The sequence below is a fragment of the Nerophis lumbriciformis genome, linkage group LG11, assembly GCF_033978685.3.
Source record: "Nerophis lumbriciformis linkage group LG11, RoL_Nlum_v2.1, whole genome shotgun sequence".
In the NCBI taxonomy this organism is placed as follows: Eukaryota; Metazoa; Chordata; class Actinopteri; order Syngnathiformes; family Syngnathidae; genus Nerophis; species Nerophis lumbriciformis.
In genome coordinates this window covers 44,543,108-44,569,142 of record NC_084558.2, presented here as the reverse complement: position 1 = coordinate 44,569,142, position 26,035 = coordinate 44,543,108, and the positions used below count along the sequence as shown (strand labels likewise).

Genomic DNA, 26,035 nt, shown 5'->3' with positions numbered 1-26,035 from the left:
AACACTTTAGTCTGGGGAACATATTCTAAGTAACAAAGACTTATTTGGACACTAGGTGAACATATAAGGGTTAGGGTTAGGGTACTAATAAGAAATAATTCTGAGGTTTTTGCGGGAAGACTCTTAGTTACTGGTTGTATAATAAGGCCATGCAGAATAAGGCATTAATAAGTACTTAATAATGAAGTTCCGTCTTCTAGTTGCCCAAAGCGTTTCTACTCGTGTGGATTCTCCATTCATCACGCCAAGCAACGTTTGTAAGTTTTACAATACAACTAAAACAATTCATTCTTACTAAAGCGCCCCATGTGTGATGCCTGTAGGAGTGTTTCCATGCACATTTGTACGTGCTATCCTAATGTAATCGAGCGAGCGTCGCTAGCACAAGCTAATATGCTAACGCGTTTACGAGTGTCTGTGTTAGTATTATCAACTTACAATGGGATTCTTTTTTGTATTTCTTCAGTTTCGTACATTCACCAAAACGTCACTGTGGCGTTGTTGAGTCTGTTGAACTGATTGCAGAGGTAGCTTGAGTTCTTTTTTGTTTGATCATCCGTTTTACTGCCGCGTGGCACCGTTTGGAAACAATAAAGTACTATGTCTCCAGGCCAGTCGGGAGACATAGTCTTCCCAACGTGTCCTGGGTCTTCCCCGTGGCTGTGGACGTGCCCGAAACACCTCCCTCGGGAGGCGTTCGGGTGGCATCCTGACCAGATGCCAGAACCACGTCATCTGGCTCCTCTCGATGTGGAGGAGCAGCGAGCTCCTCCCGGATGACAGAGCTTCTCACCCTATCTCTAAGGGAGAGACCCGCCACCCGGCGAAGGAAACTCATTTCGGCCGCTTGTACCCGTGATCTTGTCCTTTCGGTCATAAAGCAAAGCTCATGACCATGGGTGAGGATGGGAACGTAGATCGACCGGTAAATTGAGAGCTCTGCGTCCGCATTACTGAAGACGCCGCCTGTCGATCTCACGATCCACTCTTCCCTCACTCGTGAACAAGACTCTGAGGTACTTGAACTCCTCCACTTGGGGCAAGATCTCCTCCCCATCCCGGAGATGGCAACTCCACCCTTTTCCAAGCGAGAACCATGGACTCGGACTTGGAGGTTTCTGATTCTCATCCCAGTCGCTTCACACTCGGCTGCGAACCGATCCAGTGAGAGCTGAAGATCCTGGCCAGATGAAGCCATCAGGACCACGTCATCTGCAAAAAGCAGAGACCTAATCCTGCAGCCACCAAACCGGATCCCCTCAACGTCATGACTCCTTCTTCACCACAACGGATCGATACAGCGTCCGCATTACTGAAGACGCCACCTGTCGATCTCACGATCCACTCTTCCCTCACTCGTGAGCAAGACTCCGAGGTACTTGAACTCCTCCACTTGGGGGCAAGATCTCCTCCCCAACCCGGAGATGGCACTCCACCCTTTTCCGGACAAGAACAATGGACTCGGACTTGGAGGTTTCTGATTCTCATCCCAGTCGCTTCACACTCGGCTGTGAACCGATCCAGTGAGAGCTGAAGATCCTGGCCAGATGAAGCCATCAGGACCACATCATCTGCAAAAAGCAGAGACTTAATCCTACAGCCACCAACCGGATCCCCTCAACGCCTTGACTGCGCCTAGAAATTCTGTCCATAAAGGTTATGAACAGAATCTGTGACAAAGGGCAGCCTTGGCGGAGTCCAACCCTCACTGGAAACGGGTCCGACTTACTCCCGGCGATGCGGACCAAGCTCTGACACTGATCGTATTATCATCTTACTGTGTAAACAACTTAATTTGACTTTGTGTATATCTGCGGCTTATAGTCTGGTGCGGATAGTTGTTTCTAAAGTTCAGTGGGTGGAGCTTATACTATACTCCGGAAAATACGGTAATTGAAAAGCACTACTCTACGCTACTCTAGCGTGACCAGATCACTTCACTATCCACACATCTCCTTTTCGTCGATTCGCTGTTATTTTTATCGTGCCTATTCCGGAAATTGCTTTTTTTCAGTCAACTCGTCGGCAGTTTACTTCTGTTCACGCTCCTGACACAGCGCAGTCCAATTAAGTCTAACGAGCTTGGTTTAGGATGGTACAGGATATTTTCGGATATGGCGGCGTTTCGCCGTATCGTTGCAACCAATTCCTTTCTGAAATGCCGCCGTGGCGCCTCGCGAGCCTCCGGCGTTTGATGGCAGGGGCTGCTGATTGGCCCCAAAATGAATTCACTCTCTCTAAATTGGGAAGCTGTTCCAATTAGTTGGAGTTAAGTGTCCCTTGTCTTTGTTTTCCTTCACCGCATCCCCCCGGAAAGCCCGCTCAATGTTTCTTCTTTTTTTTTTTTGCAATTTGGCCATGATTTAAAAAGATGTCTCCTTTGTTGCTGTTTCGTTTTGAATGGGCGCTGACAGGCAAAGCTCACTCAGCCGTTGTTCTGGAGCCACTTTAAGCAAATTAGGCTGTCGAACGTTCGCGTCATTGCAGTGCGGCATTAAATAAGCTCTATACACTCGATGGGGTCTTTATGTTTACAAGAGGGATATGGTGTGTGTGTGTGCAATTCAATCACTAATGGTAAATACCATTGCCGTTACCATGACGCCAACCGCCACCTTGTATGGTTGTCTTCCTACAGCAATGCTAATCATTAATTTTCACTCTGAAACGAGCAGCGACTTTTGCATGCAGTCCTTTGCGTGACCTTTGAACCCTTTAGAAAAAGGGGAGTCCAACTCATTTTAGCTCAGGGGCCACATGGAGGACAATCTGGTCAAATCTTGGGTCAAACTGGTAAAATCATGGCGTAATAACTTTAAAATTTAAGTTGTACTTTGGCCAAAAATAGAGCAAGTCAATCTATCAATCGATCAATCAATGTTTATTTATACAGCCCTAAATCATAAGTGTCTCAAAGGGCTGCACAAATCACAACGACATCCTTGGTACAGATCCCACATCAGGGCAAGGAAAAACTCAACCCAGTGGGAAGACAATGAGAAACCTTGGAGAGGACCCCTCTAGGGCGACCGGTGCAATTGACGTCAAGTGGATCTAGCATAATATTGTGAAAGTCCAGTCCATAGTGGATCTAACATAATAGTGAGAGTCCAGTCCATAGTGGATCTAGCATAATATTGTGAAAGTCCAGTCCATGGTGGATCTAACATAATAGTGAGTGTCCAGTCCATAGTGGATCTAGCATAATAGTGAGAGTCCAGTCCATAGTGGATCTAACATAATAGTGAGAGTCCAGTCCATAGTGGATCTAGCATAATAGTGAGAGAGTCCAGTCCATAGTGGATCTAACATAATATTGTGAAAGTCCAGTCCATAGTGGATCTAACATAATAGTGAGAGTCCAGTCCATAGTGGATCTAGCATAATATTGTGAAAGTCCAGTCCACAGTGGATCTAGCATAATATTGTGAAAGTCCAGTCCATAGTGGATCTAGCATAATAGTGAGAGAGTCCAGTCCATATTGGCTCTAACATAATAGTGAGAGTCCAGTTCATAGTGGATCTAACATAATAGTGAGAGTCCAGTCCATAGTGGATCTAACATAATAGTGTGAGAGTTCAGTCCATAGTGGATCTAACATAATAGTGTGAAAGTCCAGTCCATAGTGGATCTAACATAATATTGTGAAAGTCCAGTCCATAGTGGATCTAACATAATAGTGAGAGTCCAGTCCATAGCGGATCTAGCATAATATTGTGAAAGTCCAGTCCACAGTGGATCTAGCATAATATTGTGAAAGTCCAGTCCATAGTGGATCTAGAATAATAGTGAGAGAGTCCAGTCCAAATTGGCTCTAACATAATAGTTAGAGCCAGTTCATAGTGGATCTAACATAATAGTGAGAGTCCAGTCCATAGTAGATCTAACATAATAGTGAAAGTCCAGTCCATAGTGGATCTAACATAATAGTGAAAGTCCAGTCCATAGTGGATCTAACATAATATTGAGAATCCAGTCCATAGTGGGGCCAGCAGGAGACCATCCCAAGCGGAGACGGGTCAGCAGCGCAGAGACGTCCCCACCCCGGGTGCCGACTCTGGACAGCCAGCACTTCATCCGTGGTCACCGGACCTGTGCCCCCCCCCTCCACGAGGGGGAGGGGGGGGCACATATATTGTAGCGTCCCGGAAGAGTTAGTGCTGCAAGGGGTTCTGGGTATTAGTTCTGTTGTGTTTATGTTGTGTTACGGTGCGGATGTTCTCCCGAAATGTGTTTGTCATTCTTGTTTGGTGTGGGTTCACAGTGTGGCGCATATTTGTAACAGTGTTAAAGTTGTTTATACGGCCACCCTCAGTGTGACCTGTATGGCTGTTGACCAAGTATGCCTTGCATTCACTTGTGTGTGTGAAAAGCCGTAGATATTATGTGACTGGGCCGGCACGCAAAGGCAGTGCCTTTAAGGTTTATTGACGATCTGTACTTCTGTACTTGAAACCGATACCGATAATTTCCGATATTACATTTTAAAGCATTGATCCCTAGTAGAAACTATTCCAGAGGTTTGAGTTACACTCGGCGTACACTATTTTCTTTTTTGACGGAGACATTTTGGGGCAATGAGGGCGCACTCGGTGTGTTTCACGATGTGTTGGAAGCAGAAGACGTAAAAAATGTGCCTGGGTGCCGGTATATCTGATGTTTAGTAACACTACCGTATTTTCCGCACTATAAGGCGCACCGGATTATTAGCCGCACCTTCTATGAATTACATATTTCATAATTTTGTCCACCAATAAGCCGCCCCGGACTATAAGCCGCGCCTACGCTGCGCTAAAGTGAATGTCAAAAAAACGCTGCGCTAAAGTGAATGTCAAAAAAACAGTCAGATAGTTCAGTCAAACTTTAATAATATATTGAAAACCAGCGTTCTAACAACTCTGTCCCAAAATGTACGCAAATGTGCAATCACAAACATAGTAAAATTCAAAATGGTGTAGAGCAATAGTAACATAATGTTGCTCGAACGTTAATGTCACAACACACAAAATAAACATAGCGCTCACCTTCTGAAGTTATTCTTCATTCGTAAATCCTTCGAATTCTTCGTCTTCGGTGTCCGAATTGAAAAGTTGCGCAAGCGTGGTATCCAAAATGGCCGGTTCCGTCTCGTAGAAGTCATCGGGAGTCAGTGTCGCTGTTGTTCTGTGAATCCTGCCTTCCGGAAAGCTCGGACCACAGTTGTGACCGAAATATCTGCCCAAGCATTTACGATCCACTGGCAAATGTTGGCAAATGTTGGCGTATGTCGTCCGAGGCTGTCTGCCCGTCTTAGTGAAGGTGTGTTCGCCTTCGGAGCTGTGTGAAAAAAGCCACCCGGCCTCTTCGCGTAAACTTCCCTTAACCACTCGCTCATCTTTTCTTCATCCATCCATCCCTTCGAGTTAGCTTTTATGATGACGCCGGCTGGAAAGGTCTCTTTTGGCAAGGTCTTCCTTTTGAATATCACCATGAGTGGAAGTTAGCATGGCAAGCTAGAACCACAGTGAAGGATGACTTCATTCCCTGTGGTGCGAATATTCACCGTACGTGCTCCCGTTCCACAGTGCAGTTCACAGGAATATCAGTTGCTGTGAAATACGGTAGTAATCCGTGTGCGGATGGAGAGATTGCGTCTTTTTATGAACCGGATCGCTTAGTAGGAGCCATTTTGTGGTCTTTACAGATGTAAACAGGAAATGAAACGTACGGTGATATCCGCGCGTTTTTTCTTCTTCTTCCGGGGGCGGGTGAAGCGCTTCCTGTTCTATGGGGGCGGGTGAAGCGCTTCCTGTTCTATGGGGGCGGGTGCTTTCCTTGGCGGTTGCTTGCGTAAAAGAAGAAGCGCTTCCTGTTCTACCGGGAAAAAATATGGCGGCTGTTTACCGAAGTTGCGAGATCGAAACTTTATGAAAATTAATCGTAATAAAGCGCACCGGGTTATAAGGCGCACTGTTAGCTTTTGAGAAAATTTGTGGTTTTTAGGTGCGCCTTATAGTGCGGAAAATACGGTAATACAAAAACCTCACAATAATGTCCGATTGAACTCTAAAACCGTTATTACAGACCGAAAAACGGAATGGAATTTTAATTTTTTTTTACTGAATGAGACACCCAGAATGTACATGAGAATAAAGAATGTGGGATTTACAATATTAACTATGGAGGATAAAACACTGAATATTGACAACATATGAACGTCACACCCCATCTCGATTTGCAGCCAAGCAAAATGCAACAAAAACAGCGAAATATGAACGCGAAGGGTAAAAAAAAACCCACTTACAACCGAATATATCTGATATATCACTAAGCTTTAGAACTTTGCTGTAAAAATCTCTTGCATCTGTCCCTGACACTCTGTGGAAACGCTCCCCACCCACACTGCTTGGTGCCTCGTCTGAGCTGCTGTGACTTAGATTACCATAGTAACTAATTATATTACCATAGTAACTAATTAGATTACCATAGTAACTAGTATATCATGCAAAAGCGCAGATTCCGACCATTGAAATACTTTGTATAGTTGAAGACTTACGGTCATTAGAAAACATCACTGCACATCATAATGGCAGCTACACTTTCTATCTTAAAGATCTAAAAAAAAAATATTTGGGAATGTCCGGCGGGCCGGATTGAAAAGCTCAACGGGCCGCATGTGGCCCCCCGGGCCTTGATTTGCCCAGGTCTGCTTTGGATGAATCATTATTGACATTGCACAAGTACAACAACATTTCAATTTCAGCACTAACCGGTTCAAGATTAGACACACGTTGTACAGGGGAACAGCACCGGAGCGCTGATGGGTCGCCACTTACGACACCCCCGTAAAAAAGGTGGGAAAAAGATAGATGCTGGGGGAGGATGAGTAAAAAAAAAAAAGCCAATATCAGACTGGGCTCCTATTGGGGGGTGGGCAGTCTGGAGTGAGACAAAAACTCTATAGCAAAGCACATATACCGTATTTTACAGACCATAGGGTGCACTGGTCTATTTTCGATCAATTTTTTCATATATAAGGTGCACCGGATTACAAGGCGCATTAAAGGCGTCATATTATTATTATTATTTTCTAAATGTGAAACACTTCCTTGTGGTCTACATAACATGTAATGGTGGCTCTTTGGTCAAAATGTTGCATAGATGATGTTTTACAGATCATCTTCAAGCCGCTTTCTGACAGTCGCTTCCGGATGCGCCGTTTTGTGGGCAGTCTTATTATCTTCTCCCCGTCATCTTTGTTGTAGCGGTGTAGCGTGCAAGGATGGGAGTGGAAGAAGTGTCAAAAGGTGGAGCTAACTGTTTTAATGACATTCAGACTTTACTTCCATCAATAACGGAGCAGCATCTCCTCATCCGGAACAAAATATGTCCTGTGAAAAACCGTCTGACCGGAGCTCTCTAATAACTACAGTTCCTTGGGTGAATAATGTAAACTCACTACACTGGTATGTTTTAGCGCTTTCATGGCGAGTTTACTGACAGATATAAGTAAGAACTTTACACTACTTTATATTAGAAATGGCAACAGCGGAGGATGAATGTCCCATAACAAGAAGATAGAGACATAGAAGAAGCTTATCGACTATGGTGTTAGCACGGACTACAAAGGCGGACGCGCGCAATTTTTCAGGATCTACGCAGATCCCAAATACACATCAACAGGTACCAGAAGGTAAGAAAAGTTGCATAATTTTGCGAAACAAAACGCCAGATAATGTCTTACCTTTTACACACACCATAATAATACTCCTATGTTTAATGTGCCGACAATCCATCAAGCGGTGTGGCTTCATAGCTTACCAAAGTCGTACTGAAAAATGTTGATGGATTTTTGAGCGCCGCGTATCATGTTCTATATTTTCAATGGAACATATAACATGTTGGTGTTGTTTACTTGAGTCATATTGCCATCATAGTGCAGCCTACACGCATCTCTTATGTTTGACTGCCATCTACTGGTCACACTTATCATTACACCATGTACCAAAATAAAATTGCTTCGAGGTCGGTAAGCAAAACCAGAATTATTCCGCACATTAGGCACTGTCGAGTGTTGAGGAAAAAAATCATATTTTAAGTGCGCCTTATAGTCCGGAAAATACGGTACGTATTACGACGCTGCCCGCCACTAGGGGTGCTGCTCCGTCTCCCATCATACCACATGGGGTGAAGCATCGAAGGTGGGGTACGTGTGTGTGCGGGTGCTGTCGGAGGCAGATATTTACATATGTCTGAATTTAAGTGTTACTTCTTTTTATTTCATAGTCATATTTGAAAACAGCTCGTGTTTTTCCATTTGTTCTCTTTCTGTTTGTCTGCAAGTAAACTGTGTGTGTTAACCTTGAAGCTTTGGAATGTTAGAAAGAGCGATAATGGGCATTTGTTTTGGCTAGAGAGACATGACTGCCAGGGACTTAAGAGGGGGAGAGGGTTTGGTCAGGGGAGGCAGACCATCTTAGCGGCGGGATAGAATGTTCTATGCTGGACTGGTCTCTATGTATATATATATATATGCAAAGCTTTGCAAATATATTACAAAATACCTATTCTGTCTCTGGTGGTTTTTCTACTCAGCTTTAAGTGTCGTAAAGAGCTTGGGAGCGACTTGTGACTTGAATTCCCTGGGAGGAACAACTGGTCCAAAACGCAACAGTGCACATGTGTGCGTAAGCCCGAAGTGTGTCTCTGTTCCGCCACCTTGGTGCAATCGCAAAGGGGATAACACGGCCAGCCAGGCCAACTAAAGTCAACAACAAACAAGAGGTGCGCCACCATAAACCGTTTGCTTCCCTAACCTAATTGCTATTGCGATATCCAGTGGACATATTTAGAACAGCAGGGCCGGATGAAACCTGTACGTCTGACACCCTCACTGTGGACGCACTCAGGTCCGTATGTCATGCCAAGATCTGTTGGCTCCTTGCCCGTGGAAGTTTTCTTTTCCATGTTCTTTCGGGGCGCAAGGTGCTTTATTGTAATTGGTGAGTAACGACAAGGAATTTCCTCCGGCGTTCATCCAGGCTCCGTGTCGTGAGCGTGTTAGCAGATGTTAGGTCAAATGGCCTCGCTTTTTTTGCTCCTTTAACAGCTGATCTCACTTAGCGGCCCGCAGATTCCCACCACGTCTGCCAGCGCTCTGAGTCAGGCGCCCTCGTCGGCTCTCCAGAAGAGCGGCGGCCCGGAGGAGCCGAGAATTTAGGAAATGCTAGCTGAAGCTAACACGTCGCTCCCTCGCCTTATAAACATACTTGCCAGAAAATGAAAGATGCATGTTTGCATCTCGTCCTGACTTAGCAGGCGGTCACAGCAAAGCTTCACTCGGCTTTCCCGTCCTTCCTTTCCTGGATAATCTCTCTTTTGTCCCCGTGTGCATTAGACCTCTGGCAACGTTAGCCGTGGCTACCATGTAGGCTATTCCAGACCCTGCGAGCTCAGCTATGTTGGCTATTTAAAGACGCACTTTGTAAGGCGATACGAGTGCAGCTACCTTGGATAGAGTGTTACTGATGGACTTATTTGTGACGTTTACATGGTCACCTGTTTTGTTGTTGATTAAGTTAAAGTACCAATGATTGTCACACACACATTAGGTGTGGTGAAATTTTGTCCTCTGCATTTTGACCCATCCCCTTGTTCACCCCCTGGGAGGTGAGGGGAGCAGTGAGCAGCAGTGGTGCCACGCCCAGGAATAATTTTTGGTGATTTAACCCCCGATTCCAACCCTTGATGCTGAGTGCCAAGCAGGGAGGTAATGGGTCCCATTTTTATAGTCTTTGGTATGACTCGGCCGGGGTTTGAACTCGCAACTAGAGATGTCCGATAATGGCTTTTTTGCCGATATCCGATATTGTCCGACTCTTGATTACCGATTCCGATATCAACCGATACCGATATATACAGTCGTGGAATTAACACATTATTATGCCTAATTTTGTTGTGATGCCCCGCTGGATGCATTAAACAATGTAACAAGGTTTTCCAAAATAAATACAAAGTGCATTTTTTTTTTTAACATGCCTCAAAACAGCAGCTTGGAATTTGGGACATGCTCTCCCTGAGAGAGCATGAGGAGGTTGAGGTGGGCGGGGGTTCTGTAGGGGGTAGCGGGGGGGTGCATATTGTAGCATCCCGGAAGAGTTAGTGCTGCAAGGGGTTCTGGGTATTTGTTCTGTCGTGTTTATGTTGTGTTACGGTGCGGATGTTCTCCCGAAATGTGTTTGTCATTGTTGTTTGGTGTGGGTTCACAGTGAGGCGCATATTTGTAACAGTGTTAAAGTTGTTTATACGGCCACCCTCAGTGTAACCTGTATGGCTGTTGACCAAGTATGACTTGCATTCACTTGTGTGTGTGAAAAGCCGTAGGTATTATGTGATTATTATGTGCCTTTAAGGTTTATTGGCGCTCTGTACTTCTTCCTACGTCCGTGTACCACTCCGTACAGCGGAGTTTTTAAAAAGTCATACATTTTACTTTTTAAACCGATACCGATCATTTTAAAGCATTTATCGTCCAATAATATCGGCAGTCCGATATTATCGGACATCTCTACTCACAACTAGGGATGATGCCCATTATCGAATCCTCTTATCGAACCGATTCCTTATCGATTCTCTTATCGAATCCAGATAGGTTGTTATATATGGAAAAAAACATAATATTTGGTTCAACAAAAGCTCACTTTTATTTTATAAGAAAAAAATAAAATAAATAAATAAATATTGACTGTTACCCCCCTAAAAAAAATAAAAAATAAAATTTTGACTGTTGTTACCCAAAGTATATTAAGTGGGATTTTTCAGAAAAACAAATCTATACAGTAACACAAAAACAACCTGTCTCTGTGATCACTATAGGTGTATAAATAATAATATAATGTTAAATAAAATCAGTCCCTTGGGCACAAAACTGAAAATAATACAGCTCTCCAAAAAGTGCACTTCTGCTGCTATTGGAACATACTAACTACACACACTATGACACTAAGAACACCACAGTCATCAATCAACAATTCTTCCCCCCTTACATGAGAGCGAAGCCTGGCAAAAATTGCCTATTGCCTGTTCTGCCCTCACTATACGTGTTGAGGTTATACAACTTGGCAGACAGCTAACAAACAATCCAAAGCAGATGAATCCATTTAGGCTCTTTATTGTTGTTGATCTTGCTTTGTCTTTTCCTATCTTTACTTTTGTCTTGCACTGGACTGTTATTTTTATTTTTTTAAACTGAAATACACACAATGACAAATGTATAAGCTATGTGATTCAATTAACATACTGAAATGTAATACACAATATGTAAATATTAGCTTCACACAAATATACAGTACTATCATCAAACAAATACTTCTGAGTGTTGAAACTATTTCGATGGTGGAAATACACGACTGGCAGCCATTTTAAGTCCTCAAAACATCCATTGAAACAGTGCACAAAAATCGTTTTTCAATAAACATATTAATATCAATCTTAACCACTTGCCACCTTAATATTGAGTTACATAAACAAGTTAAACAGTTTACTTACAGACTTATCTTTTCCAAGGCTTGTAAGAGCTAACACAACTTGTCTACTTCTCAATTGTCTCAACCCGGAGTGCCCAAACTAATGACGCGTAGTATTTTCATATCGCCACAAGGTGTCAGTAAGAGTCTACAATCAAATGGGCATAACATTGCAGGTCCCACAGGGCATTTCCTGTACGTGGGAAGGGATTCGTTCCCAAGGATTCGGGAATCAACACCTCCAAGTCCGAGTCCATGGTTCTCTCCCGGAAAAGGGTGGAGTGCCATCTCCGGGTTGGGGAGGAGACTTTACCCCAAGTGGAGGAGTTCAAGTACCTCGGAGACTTGTTCAGGAGTGGGGGAAGAGTGGATCGTGAGATCGACAGGCGGATCGGTGCGGCGTCTTCAGTAATGCGTACGCTGTATCGATCCGTTGTGGTGAAGAAGGAGCTGAGCCGGAAGGCAAAGCTCTCGATTTACCGGTCGATCTACGTTCCCATCCTCACCTATGGTCATGAGATTTGGGTCATGACCGAAAGGACAAGATCACGGGTACAAGCGGCCGAAATGAGTTTCCTCCGCCGAGTGGCGGGGCTCTCCCTTAGAGATAGGGTGAGAAGCTCTGTCATTCGGAGGGAGCTCAAAGTAAAGCCGCTGCTCCTCCACATCGAGAGGAGCCAGATGAGGTGGTTCGGGCATCTGGTCAGGATGCCACCCGAACGCCTCCCTAGGAAGGTGTTTCGGGCACGTCCGACCGGTAGGAGGCCACGGGGAAGACCCAAGACACGCTGGGAAGACTATCTCTCCCGGCTGGCCTGGGAACGCCTCGGGATCCCCCGGGAGGAGCTGGACGAAGTGGCTGGGGAGAGGGAAGTCTGGGCTTCCCTGCTTAAGCTGCTGCCCCCGCGACCCGACCGCGGATAAGCGGAAGAAGATGGATGGATGGATATATGGATTCGAATAAAGAACCAACTCTTTTTCTTTACTATAGTGGTCTCGAATAACGGGAACCGGTTCTCAAAAAGGGATTTGAATCCATGGAATCGGTTCTTTTCTTGTCGAACAACCGGGAGAACCGATTTCGAACATCATCCCTACTCACAACCGACCGATCTCAGGGCGGACACTCTAACCCAGGGGTGTCAAACTCAAATACAGAGTGGGCCAAAATTTAAAACTGAACAAAGCCGCGGGCCAAGGTTGAACAAATTAACCTTCTAACATCGTTCAGACCCAGTCACAAGATATGTGCGGCTTCTGTACGCACACACAAGCGAATACAGGTTACACTGAGGGTGCCAGTATAAAAAACTTTAACACTGTTAGAAATATACGCCACACTGTGAATCCACACCAAACAAGAATGACAAACACATTTTGAGAGAACACCCGCACCGTAACACAACATAAACACAACAGAACAAATACCCAGAATCCTTTGCAGCACAAACTCTTCCGGGACGCTACAAAATACACCCCCCGCTACCACCAAACCTCCCCCACCCCACACACACACCTTGTAGCGTCCCGGAAGAGTTAGTGCTGCAAAGGGTTCTGGTTTGGTGTGGATTCACAGTGTGGCGTGTATTTCTAACAGTGTTAAAGTTTTTTATTCGGCTACCCTCAGTGTAACCTGTATCGCTGTTAATGAAGTATGCGTTGCATTCTAATGTTATGTGACTGGGCCAGCACTCGTTTGGCTGGCTGGCTGGCGTTTGGAAGACTCCCGGGAGGATCTGCGGGCCAGCTTTAGTGTTAATTTGATATCAAGGGCCAAGTGAAATTACACGGCGGGCCAAATTTGGCCCGCGGGCCAGAGTTTGACACCCATGCTCTAACCACTAGGCCACTGAGTAGGCGAGAGTATTCAAGTACCAAAACTGTACATTTGACACGTACTTCTCTGAAGGTTGCAGTGAACTTCAGTTTCGAAGCACAACCTGGGGATTTTCTTTGGGACTGAGTGTGTCCACAGTGCGGGTGTCAGACCTGCTGTTCTAAATATGTCCACTGGATGTCGCAATAGCAATTATGTTAGGGAAGCAAACAATTTATTGTGGCGCCGACCGCTTGTTTGTTGTTGACTTTAGTTGGCCTGGCTGGCCGTGTTATCCCCTTTGCGATTGCACCAAGGTGGCGGAACAGAGACACGCTGCGGGCTTACGCACACATGTGCACCCACACACACATGTACCCCACTGGCTTCGAGGCATGGGTACCAGGGTTTTTTCAGGTACTCTCGCCAGACCCTTGTAGTTCGCTGAGCTCCACACAAGGGTCTGGGCTCTAGGGCAATGCAAACTCCTTCAAGATAGCAAAAATATAATGAACCAGTCAAGATCGCCGGGCGGGATTTCACAGATGTGACGTAGCGCCGAAGCGACTCTTGATTCTGTTTTGTCGAATCTATCCAATATTAATTCTTTACAAGATTTGAATTACAGCAAGGTGGTCTTGCCGCTGGGCCTTAGGCCTGTCGCACCTCCACCGGGTGGTGGCGCCTTAGTGATGACTGTTTAGCGACACATAGTCCGCATGCTTCTTCTGTCCTCTGCCGACGCCACACGTGCTGGTGTCCGATGAGCCATCAAAGCCGCCAGGCAGATAGACAACTGCGTCGCTTCATTGCGGCCTCCGGTCTTTTTTCTGCTGAGTCAGCATTGGAGCGACGAAAATAATGGGACACTTTCATTGCAGGTTAGCTGAATAACGACCTTTTTGTGTGCGTTTGTGTGTGTGTGTGTGCGTGTGTGTGTGTCCACCCCTGCAGTGCGCGTGTTTTTATAATGAAGCTCGTATTGGCGTCGGGGAGGAGCGTTCATTGGTCACGACTAGGGATGCCCGATAATGGCTTATTGCCGATATCCGATTTTTCCGATATTGTCCAACTCTTTAATTACCGATACCGATATCAACCGATATATACAGTCGTGGAATTAACACATTATTATGCCTAATTTGGACAACCAGGTATGTTCAAGATAAGGTACTTAAAAAAAAAAAAAAACATAAAATAAAATAAGATAAATAAATTAAAAACTTTTTCTTGAATAAAAAATAAATTAAAACAGTGTAAAAACAGTTACATAGAAACTAGTAATTAATGAAAATTTGTCAAATTAACTGTTAAAGGTTAGTACTAATAGTGGACCAATCATGTGTGCTTACGGACTGTATCCCTTGCAGACTGTATTGATATATATTGATCAGTGACGTGCGGTGAGGTTGATGGCTGGTGAGGCACTGACTTCATCACAGTCAGATTTACAAACATATGAACCCTAAAGAGTATCTTATACACCATTTGATTGGCAGCAGTTAACGGGTTATGTTTAAAAGCTCATACCAGCATTCTTCCCTGCTTGGCACTCAGCATCAAGGGTTGGAATTGGGGGTTAAATCACCAAAAATTATTCCCGGGCGCGGCACCGCTGCTGCCCACTGCTCCCCTCACCTCCCAGGGGGTGATCAAGGGGATGGGTCAAATGCAGAGGACAAATTTCACCACACCTAGTGTGTGTGTGACAATCATTGGTACTTTAACTTAACTTTAACTTTACACATACAAACTGTAGCACACAAAAAAGCACATTTAATAAAAAAAACATTATTATGGCCTTACCTTTACTTATAAATGAAGTCCATGAGCCGCTGTTGTGCTGGATCAATGCACCCCCTGACGGGAGTGTTATATCAACTAAAGCCTCACTTAAACTTTGTACAATAACACTCCTCATTAGCGATGTCCGATATTATCGGCCGATAAATGCTTTAAAATGTAATATCGGAAATGATCGGTATCGGTTTCAAAAGGTAAAATGTATGACTTTTTAAAACGGCGCTGTACGGAGTAGTACACGGACGTAGGGAGAAGTACAGAGCGCCAATAATATGGCTTTGCATGCCGGCCCAATCACATAATATCTACGGCTTTTCAGACACACAAGTGAATGCATGCATACTTGGTCAACAGCCATACAGGTCACACTGACGGTGGCCGTATAAACAACTTTAACACTGTTACAAATATGCGCCACACTGTGAACCCACACCAAACAAGAATGACAAAACACATTCCGGGAGAACATCCGCAGCGTCACACAACATAAACACAACAGAACAAATACCCAGAAACCCTTGCAGCACAAACTCTTCCGGGAGGCTACAATATACACCCCCCCGCTATCCCTTACCCAAACCCCGCCCCACCTCAACCTCCTCATGCTCTCTCAGGGAGAGCATGTCCCAAATTCCAAGCTGCTGTTTTGAGGCATGTTAAAAAAAAAAAAATGCACTTCGTGACTTCAATAATAAATTGAGTTGATTTCTTTTGGAAAACCTTGTTTATGTTTAATGCATCCAGCGGGGCATCAAAACAAAATTAGGCATAATAATGTGTTAAATCCACGACTGTATACATCAGTATCGGAATCGGTAATTAAGAGATGGACAATATCGGCAAAAAAGCCATTATCGGACATCTCTACTCCTCATAGGAAGTTGTTATAGCTTTGTGACATGATACAATGCACATTATGTCATGACTTGGTCCTGGGGTTTAGTTTTTCTAGAAGGCAACGGAAAGTTGGCTCGGGCGAGACGGCAATGAGAGTACATCATTTATTTTTTACACTAATAAAGGACAAAAAAAAGAGTACAAACGAAAAGCGCGCACAGTGGCGGAGAAACAACTTGGCTATGAAAACAAATACTTGCACAAAGGCAAAAACTATGAACAACAAAAAACACTAACTGTGGCAATAATAAACAAAACTTACTTGGCATGGACAAAAAGGAGCAGCGTGAACGATGGACATGAAAAAAGAGTCAGAAATGTGCAGAGCATAAATGTGGGGATGTCACCAGAAAGACAAACTGAAAACAATGAACTTAAATACTACAGACATGATTAACGAAAACAGGTGCGTGACTCAAAACGTGAAACAGGTGCGTGACGTGACAGGTGAAAACTAATGGGTTGATATGGTGACAAACAAGAGTGCACAATGAGTCCAAACGTGGAACAGGTGAAACTAATGGGTAATCATGGAAACAAGACAAGGGAGTGAAAAGCCAGAAACTAAAGAGTCCAATAACTAAACAAAACATGACTAAAACATAACATGATTACACAGACATGACACATTGGTGAACATATCAAACATAAATGTGACAGATTGTAGCCAAAGGCTGATTTCCATCTCATTGCAAAGAAACAAGCTCCCACTAATTCAGCGTTATAGTGAGTTGTATTTTTCATGCACTTATTTTTGCTGTATTTTTTATCTCGCACAAGAGGAAAGCCGGTCCCTAGAAATAATGCAGACATTAAACCGGTCCCTGGTGCAAAAAAGGTTGGGGACCACTGTTCTAGTGCTCTGCGATATATATATTCCAATGTAGGTCATTTTATGCCCATTTCCCTTATCTTTTCTCCTTTTTTTCCCCCCTTCCTTGTCTGCGGGATTGCTCGTTATAGACGCCGCCTTTGATCAACAACTCTTTTGGTGTGTTTTTTTTCTTTTTCATCACATCTTGGTTTTGAGGTATTGCTGTCAAAACTGTTTCTCTACTGTGTGGTGTGTACAAGTGATAGAAAAGGATAGACATGGTCAAAATCATTAGGCTAGCAGTGTTTTGTCCATGTCTGACTTTCTTCATCCAAAACGAAGGAGCTTCTCTTCCCTGGTTTTGGCACCAACTCCTCCATGGGTGTTGTTGGTTTAGCTGCCTTTCTGCTTACGGCTATGCGAGTAGCTGACTGCTAAGTTGTTAACATCCGTGCTCTGCCAGCTCTTGCCACAAAGTGTTTATTATTTTATATTTTGTATTCTTATTTTGTTTGTCCTGTCCAGCTTCTCAGGCAAGAGTTAGTGCTGCAAGGGTTTCTGGGTATTTGTTCTGTTGTGTTTATGTTGTGTTACGCTGCGGATGTAGATGCCCGTATCGGCTGTACAAATGTACTTTACAAAAGAAAAGTGTGGGATACTTCTCTTGTTGCCTTATTTGTATTTGACTTTATTAAATGTATTTATATTATCATTTGGTGCAGCCGGGCCGGAGCAGGAGGGGATAGAAAGAGGGAAAAAAGGAAGAAAGAGTGGGGAATTGTGGGGGGAAAAAAGGGGGATAAGACAGACAGACAACAATAACAACAGCAACAACAATAGAACAACAACAGCAAATATGATAAGTACAAATATGATGGTAAAAGTGATAGCAAAGAAGCGGTTAGTGAAATAAATAATAATACAGAAATGACAATGAGCATTATTACACTACAAATGGAGCAATACAATTACCAATAGAAATAGCGTTATTGATAATGAACAATACCAATAATTGACCTCTATTATCAACAATACAGTTGTTCAAATGCAACAATGCATATACGTAATGACAACTAGAGATACAAAAGAAAGCAGAAAAATGGAGGGGAAGAAAAAAAAGCAACCTATATTAACCTTGTAGATTGTTATTGTAACTATAGGTTAAGCTTTGTCAGTGTGCCATGTGTTACCCAGTTGACCCTAGGGCAGTGTTTTTCAACCTTTTTTGAGCCAAGGCACATTTTTTGTATTGAAAAAATCCGGAGGCACACCACCAGCAGAAATCATTAAAAAACGAAACTCAGTTGACAGTAAAAAGTCGTTGTCGCAATTGTTGGATATGACTTTAAAGCATAACCAAGCATGCATCACTATCACTCTTGTCTCAAAGTAGGTGTACTGTCACGACCTGTCACATCACGCCGTGACTTATTTGGAGTTTGTTGGTGTTTTCCTGTGTGTAGTGTTTTAGTTTTTATCTTGCGGTCCTATTTTGATGGCTTTTTCGCTTTTTTTGGTATTTTCCTGTAGCAGTTTCATGTCTTCCTTGAACGCTACTCCCCGCATCTACTTTGTTTTAGCAATCAAGAATATTTTAGTTGTCTTTATCCTTCTTCGTGGGGACATTGTTGATTGTCATGTCATGTTCGGATGTACATTGTGGACGCCGTCTCTGCTCCACAGTAAGTCTTTGCTGTCGTCCAGCATTCTGTTTTTGTTTACTATGTAGCCAGTTCAGTTTTAGTTTTGTTCTGCATAGCCTTCCCTAAGCTTCAATGCCTTTTCTTAGGGTCACTCACCTTTTGTTTATTTTTGGTTTAAGCATTAGATACCTTTTTTACCTGCACCCTGCCTCCCGCTGTTTCCGACATCTACAAAGCAATTAGCTACCGGCTGCCACCTACTGATATGGAAGAGTATTACACGGTTACGCTGCCAAGCTCTAGACAGCACCGGCACTCAACAACACATCATTTGCAGACTATAATTACTGCTTTGCATAAAATATTTTTGAACCAATTAGGTGAAATTACATAATCTCCCACGGCACACCAGACTGAATCTCACGACACTACCGCGGCACAGTGGTTGAAAAACACTGCCCTAGGGTAACAACGTTAATATACTGTATGTTTGATAAAACATGATTATACGCGTATGTATGTATATGTACTTGTATATGTACATGTATGTATATATGTGTGTTTGTACAGTGAATGTATATGTACATGTATGAATATATGTATGTTTGGACAGTGAATGTATATGTACATGTATGTATATATGTGTGTTTGTACAGTGAATGTATATATACATGTATGTGTATATGTATGTTTGTACAGTGAATGTAAATGCAAAGTGTTTCTAACATTTGAGTTTACTTAATCTAAAACTGCATTAAGCGACTAAAAAAAGGACATGCTCGAGGAAATGTTATAATTAAGTCATATTTTATTTTTACTGTCAACACTTTAAATTGTGCCACGACGTCAGACCTATCCAGAGATCGAATGGTTTTGTTAATATTTGTAATGTTTGTTTTTTTTGTTTTGTTTTATGCTCTTTTGGGAGAAAAAATAAAATAAAATGAATATGGGAAAAACACAAAATATGCAATATTTCCAAAAAACGAGTTGCAAAGTGGAATACTTAAGATGAGGTAATTGCAGCTGTTAATAGGTCAATAATTCATAACAGGACTGTTTTTGTTGCTTTATTATTTTTTTAAGTGTCAAATGATGGCGCTAACTGTTTTAATGACATTCAGACTTCAATCATGAGGCGCAGATCTCCTCATCCGGAAACAACAGCAACACCATAAATGTGTCCCGTGAAAAACCGTCCGACCGGAACTCTCTAATAACTAAAGTTCCTTGGGTGAATAATGTAACCTCACTACACCGGTATGTTTTAGCACTTTCATGGCGAGTTTACTGACAGATATAAGTAAGAACTTTACACTACTTTATATTAGAAATGGCAACAGTGGAGGATGAATGTCCCATAACAAGAAGATAGAGAGAAAGAAGAAACTTATTAACTACGGCATCGGCAAGGACTCGCGCAATTTTTCAGTACTTATGCAGATCCCAAATACAGATCAGCAGGTACCAGAAGGTAAGAAAAGTTGCTTTTGCATAATATTGCGAAACAAATCGTCAGATAATATGTCTTACCTTATACACACACCATAATAATACTCCTATGTTTAATGCACCGACAATCTTTCAACCGGTGCGGCTTAATAGCTTACCAAAGTCGTACTAAAACATTTTTATAGATTGTTGAGCGCCGTGTGTAATGTTCTATATTTTCAATGGAACATTTCAAATGTTGGTGTTGTTTACTTGAGACCCATCATAGTGCAGTCTACACGTATCTCTTATGTTTGACTGCCATCTACTGGTCACACTTATCATTACACCATGTACCAAATAAAATAGCTTGGAGGTGGGTAAGCTCAACCAAAATTTTTCTTAAATTAGGCGCACCGGGTTATAACGCGCACTGTCGGGTTTTGAGAGAAAAAAAAGGATTTTAAGTGCGCCTTATAGTCCGGAAAATACGGTTCTCCAAATGTTGCGCTTTTGCCCTAAAAACTGGGTTTTCTTTACCAGAAAGGGCATAAAACATTTTTTTTTAAATTACTTTATAACGACACATATATCTGAAGTTGTTTCAGGGATTTAAGCACTGAAAAAAAGCAATACTTACTTATATTTAGTCGAGATGTCCGATAATGGCTTTTTTGCCGATATCCGATATTGTCCAACTCTTAATTACCGATTCTGATATCAACCGATACTGATATATGCAGTCGTGGAATTAACACATTATTATGCCTAATTTTGTTGTGATGCCCCGCTGGGTGCGTTAAACAATGTAACAAGGTTTTCCAAAATAAATCAACTCAAGTTATGGGGAAAAAAATGCCAACATGGCACTGCCATATTTATTATTGAAGTCACAAAGTGCATTATTTTTTTTAACATGCCTCAAAACAGCAGCTTGGAATTTGGGACATGAGGAGGTTGAGGTGGGTGGGGTTGGGGGGGGGGCTGTAGGGAGTAGTGTGGGGTGTATATTGTAGCGTCCCGGAAGAGTTAGTGCTGCAAGGGATTCTGGGTATTTGTTCTGTCGTGTTTATGTTGTATTACGGTGCGGATGTTCTCCCGAAAATGTGTTTGTCATTCTTGTTTGGTGTGGGTTCACAGTGTGGCGCATATTTGTAACAGTGTTAAAGTTGTTTATACGGCCACCGTCAGGCTGTTGACCAAGTATGCCTTGCATTCACTTGTGTGTGTGAAAAGCCATAGATAGTATGTGCCTTTAAGGTTTATTGGCGCTCTGTACCACTCCGTACAGCGGCGTTTTAAAAAGTCATACATTTTACTTGTTGAAACCGATACCGATAATTTCCGATATTACATTTGAAAGCATTTATCGGCCGATAATATCGGCAGTCCCATATTATCGGACATCTCTACTATTTAATAGTTTTATGACTGAGGCATTTTCGGGGCCTAAACACCAAGGGTGCCTAAAAGTTTTTTTTTTAATCCATATAAAATGTTGATTTTGAACATTGAAAATGCCCTAGTGGTTAGAGTGTCCGCCCTGAGATCGGTAGTTCGTGAGTTCAAACCACGGCCGAGTCATACCAAAGACTATAAAAACGGTACCCCTTACCTCCCTGCTTGGCACTCAGCATCAAGGGTTGGAATTGGGGGTTAAATCACCAAAAATTATTCCCGGGCGCGGCCACTGCTGCTGCTCACTGCTGCTGCTCACTGCTCCCCTCACCTCCCAGGGGGTGATGAAGGTTGATGGGTCAAAATTCCGGGAATAATTTCGCCACACCTAGTGTGTGTGTGACAATCATTGGTACTTTAACTTTTTATTTAATTTTTTTTTCATTGTTTGACCCCTAGTGGAAAAAGTTTGGGCGACCCTGATGTAGTCAGTAGTATCTTAGGCAACGTTCCAAACAGGCCGCAAAAAAACGACGGTAAACACGACAACCGCTGGCGTCTCTCCTGAGTAGCGTGCGTATTGTCAGCGCTTTTGTTGCATGAGCGTATTATGGAGGCATTACCACCACGGTGAAGATGAGCTCCTGTAACGTGTGGTGTGTGCAGGATGTAGCCATTTCAAAGCTTTGTTGTTTGTGCGCGGTGCATTAGTCCGACTCTCGATAAAAAAGAAGAACTTATCCCCCGGGGGGTGGACTTCATTGCAAGTCTTGAGTGCTCACGCCCGGATCCTTGCAGACTATCAGAGCCCAACAATCACATCAAGTCCTTTTCCTTCCTTAAGGTTGTGGTTCAGACCCACTCAGGATGCATTATTCCTCTGCTTGGCGCACACCTAACCGGGTTTCTATCGAACAGCAGCCCCGCTTTCAGACTGACAGGAAGCAGCCTAACGCTACCTTTGGATGTACAAACCCCGTTCCATATGAGTTGGGAAATTGTGTTAGATGTAAATATAAACGGAATACAATGATTTGCAAATCCTTTTCAACCCATATTCAGTTGAATGCACTACAAAGACAAGATATTTGATGTTCAAACTCATAAACTTTATTTTTTTTTTGCAAATAATAATTAACTTAGAATTTCATGGCTGCAACACGTGCCAAAGTAGTTGGGAAAGGGCATGTTCACCACTGTGTTACATGGCCTTTCCTTTTAACAACACTCAGTAAACGTTTGGGAACTGAGGAGACACATTTTTTAAGCTTCTCAGGTGGAATTCTTTCCCATTCTTGCTTGATGTACAGCTTAAGTTGTTCAACAGTCCGGGGGTCTCCGTTGTGGTAATTTAGGCTTCATAATGCGCCACACATTTTCAATGGGAGACAGGTCTGGACTACAGGCAGGCCTGTCTAGTAACCGCACTCTTTTAATATGAAGCCACGTTGATATAACACGTGGCTTGGCATTGTCTTGCTGAAATAAGCAGGGGCGTCCATGATAACGTTGCTTGGATGGCAACATATGTTGCTCCAAAACCTGTATGTACCTTTCAGCATTAATGGTGCCTTCACAGATGTGTAAGTTACCCATGTCTTGGGCACTAATACACCCTCATATCATCACACATGCTGGCTTTTCAACTTTGCGCCTATAACAATCCGGATGGTTCTTTTCCTCTTTGGTCCACAGTTTCCAAAAACAATTTGAAATGTGGACTTGTCAGAACACAGAACACTTTTCCACTTTGTATCAGTCCATCTTAGATGAGCTCAGGCCCAGCGAAGCCGACGGCATTTCTAGGTGTTGTTGATAAACGGTTTTCGCCTTGCATAGGAGAGTTTTAACTTGCACTTACAGATGTAGCGACCAACTGTAGTTACTGACAGTGGGTTTCTGAAGTGTTCCTGAGCCCATGTGGTGATATCCTTTGCACACTGATGTCGCTTGTTGATGCAGTACAGCCTGAGGGATCGAAGGCCACGGGCTTAGCCGCTGACGTGCAGTGATTTCTCCAGATTCTCTGAACCTTTTGATGATATTACGGACCGTAGATGGTGAAATCCCTAAATTCCTTGCAATAGCTGGTTGAGAAAGGTTTTTCTTAAACTGTTCAACAATTTGCTCACGCATTTGTTGACAAAGTGGTGACCCTCGCCCCATCCTTGTTTGTGAATGACTGAGCATTTCATGGAATCTACTTTTATACCCAATCATGGCACCCACCTGTTCCCAATTAGCCTGTTCACCTGTGGGATGTTCCAAATAAGTGTTTGATGAGCATTCCTCAACTTTATCAGTATTTATTGCCACCTTTCCCAACTTCTTTGTCACGTGTTGCTGGCATCAAATTCTAAAGTTAATGATTATTTGCAAAAAAAAAAATGTTTATCAGTTTGAACATCAAATATGTTGTCTTTGTAGCATATTCAACTGAATATGGGTCGAAAATGATTTGCAAATCATTGTATTCCGTTTATATTTACATCTAACACAATTTCCCAACTCATATGGAAACGGGGTTTGTAGGATGATATGAAGAATGGAAATCCTGACCATCTTTCACGGCTCTTAGTCTTAAGACTCTTAACCGAGACGTGGACCGTCTCACGCAAGTCTTAGTCGGTGTGGAAGAATGGACGCCTTTGTCCCGCCAACGCCGCGCTCTTCTCACGGGAATAGACCACGTGAAGAAGCAGGGTTGCCCCGATAGCAATAGTTTGGTACCGCTTGTCATTATTGACTTATTATTTTAACATCAAATGTCAATCAAAGAACAAGTTTGTCCTTAAATAAAATAGGGAACATACTAGACAACTTGTCTTTTAGTAGTAAGTAAGCAAACAAAGGCTGACATATGCAGTAACATATTGTGTCATTTATCATTATATTATTTCATCAAAATTATGAAGGACAAACTGTAAAAATGGATTATTAATCTACTTGTTCATTTACTGTTAATATCTTCTTATTTTGTCTTTTAACATGTTCTGTCTACACTTCTGTTAAAATGTAATAATCACTTATTCTTCTGTTGTTTGGATGCTTTGCGTTAGTTTTGTGGGATACCACACATTTAGGTATCGATCCGATACCAAGGCTCAATTTTTGTTTCATCTGACCACAGAACTTTCCTCCAGAAGGTCCTATCTTTGTCCATGTGATGTCGGATGAAACAAAAATTGAGCTGTTTGGCCAAGGAAATTATTGTATTTGACTCAAAAGTCAGAACAGAATGCTCCCCCCAGTGACCTGGACCCCCCTGGTGCCTTATTTTAAACCCGAATCACAAATCTTGGTTTTAAGTTGGACAAGGATTTTGAATTGGAACATCAGATTAACTCTGTTTTACGATCTAAGATCCTCCATCCATCCATCCATTTTCTACCGCTTGTCCCTTTCCGGGTCGCAAGGGGTCGCTGGAGCCTATCTCAGCTGCATTCGGGCGGAAGGCGGGTTACACCCTGGACAAGTCGCCACCTCATCACAGACGATCTAAGACGTTTAGCAAAATTTATATCAGTTTTATCTTTTAACGACTTTGTATGGGTAATCCATGCTTTTATTACATCACGTTTGGACTACTGCAACTTCCTCTACGTTGGAATGAAGCAGGCCTCAATCGCTCGATTGCAGTCAGTCCAAAATGCTGCGGCTCGCCCTTTAACTTGTACTAAAAAACATGAACACATTACCCCCATTTTAGCATCTCTTCACTGGCTCCCAGTTCATTTTAAAATATTGTTGTTTGTTTTTAAATCTCTTAACAGCTCAATTTTAGTTTCATCTGACACCACATGGACAAAGATAAGACCTTCTGGAGGAAAGTTCTGTGGTCAGATGAAACAAAAATTGAGCTGTTTGGCCACAATACCCAGCAATATGTTTGGAGGAGAAAAGGTGAAGCCTTTAATTCCAGGAACACCATACCTACCGTCAAGCATGGTGGTGGTAGTATTATGCTCTGGGCCTGTTTCGCTGCCAATGGAACTGGTGCTTTACAGAGAGTAAATGGGACAATGAAAAAGGAGGATTACCTCCAAATTCTTCAGGACAACCCGGAGGTTGCGTCTTTAATATTACACTATGCATTCATATTTTGCTGTTTGTTATACTTCAGTTGTGTTGTTCTTGATTGTAAAAGATGTCTATCGAGGAGCTGGTCTGAGAAGTAAAAGAGGAGCGACGTTCATATGTTGTTAATATTCAGTGTTTTATCATTCATAGGAAATCATGTAAATCCCACTTTCTTTATTTTAATGTACATTATGGGTGTCCCATTCAGTAAAAACCTGTAAAATTCCATTCCGTCTTTTGAGTTGGTCTGTCATAACGTTTTTAGAACTCTATCAGACATTGTGACTTTTGGTATTAGTGTTCCTGGAAAAAAGGAACCCAAACACACATACTGTACAGCAGATTTTTACAGCTAAATGTGTACATATAATTTACAGACACACCTTTGTATTCATATTTTGCTGTTTTTTTACATTTTTGTGGTGTTTTGCTTGGTTTGAGAAGTAAAAGAGGAGCGACGTTCATATGTTGTTAATATTCAGTGTTTTATCGTTCATAGTAAATATTGTAAATCCCACTTTCTTTATTTTAATGTACATTATGGGTGTCCCATTCAGTAAAAACTTGTAAAAGTCCATTCCGTTTTTTGAGGTGGTCTGTCATAACGTGTTTTGGAATTTTATCGGACATTGTGACTTTTGGTATTAG

At 42.7% G+C, this 26,035-nt stretch overlaps 1 protein-coding gene across 3 annotated transcripts in view; it reads left to right on the top strand.

Annotated features, from left to right (window-relative positions):
- dab2ipb (DAB2 interacting protein b) overlaps positions 1-26,035 on the top strand; it is a 426,738-nt gene that overhangs the window by 289,919 nt on the left and 110,784 nt on the right. The gene's annotated exons all lie outside the window — the stretch shown is intronic.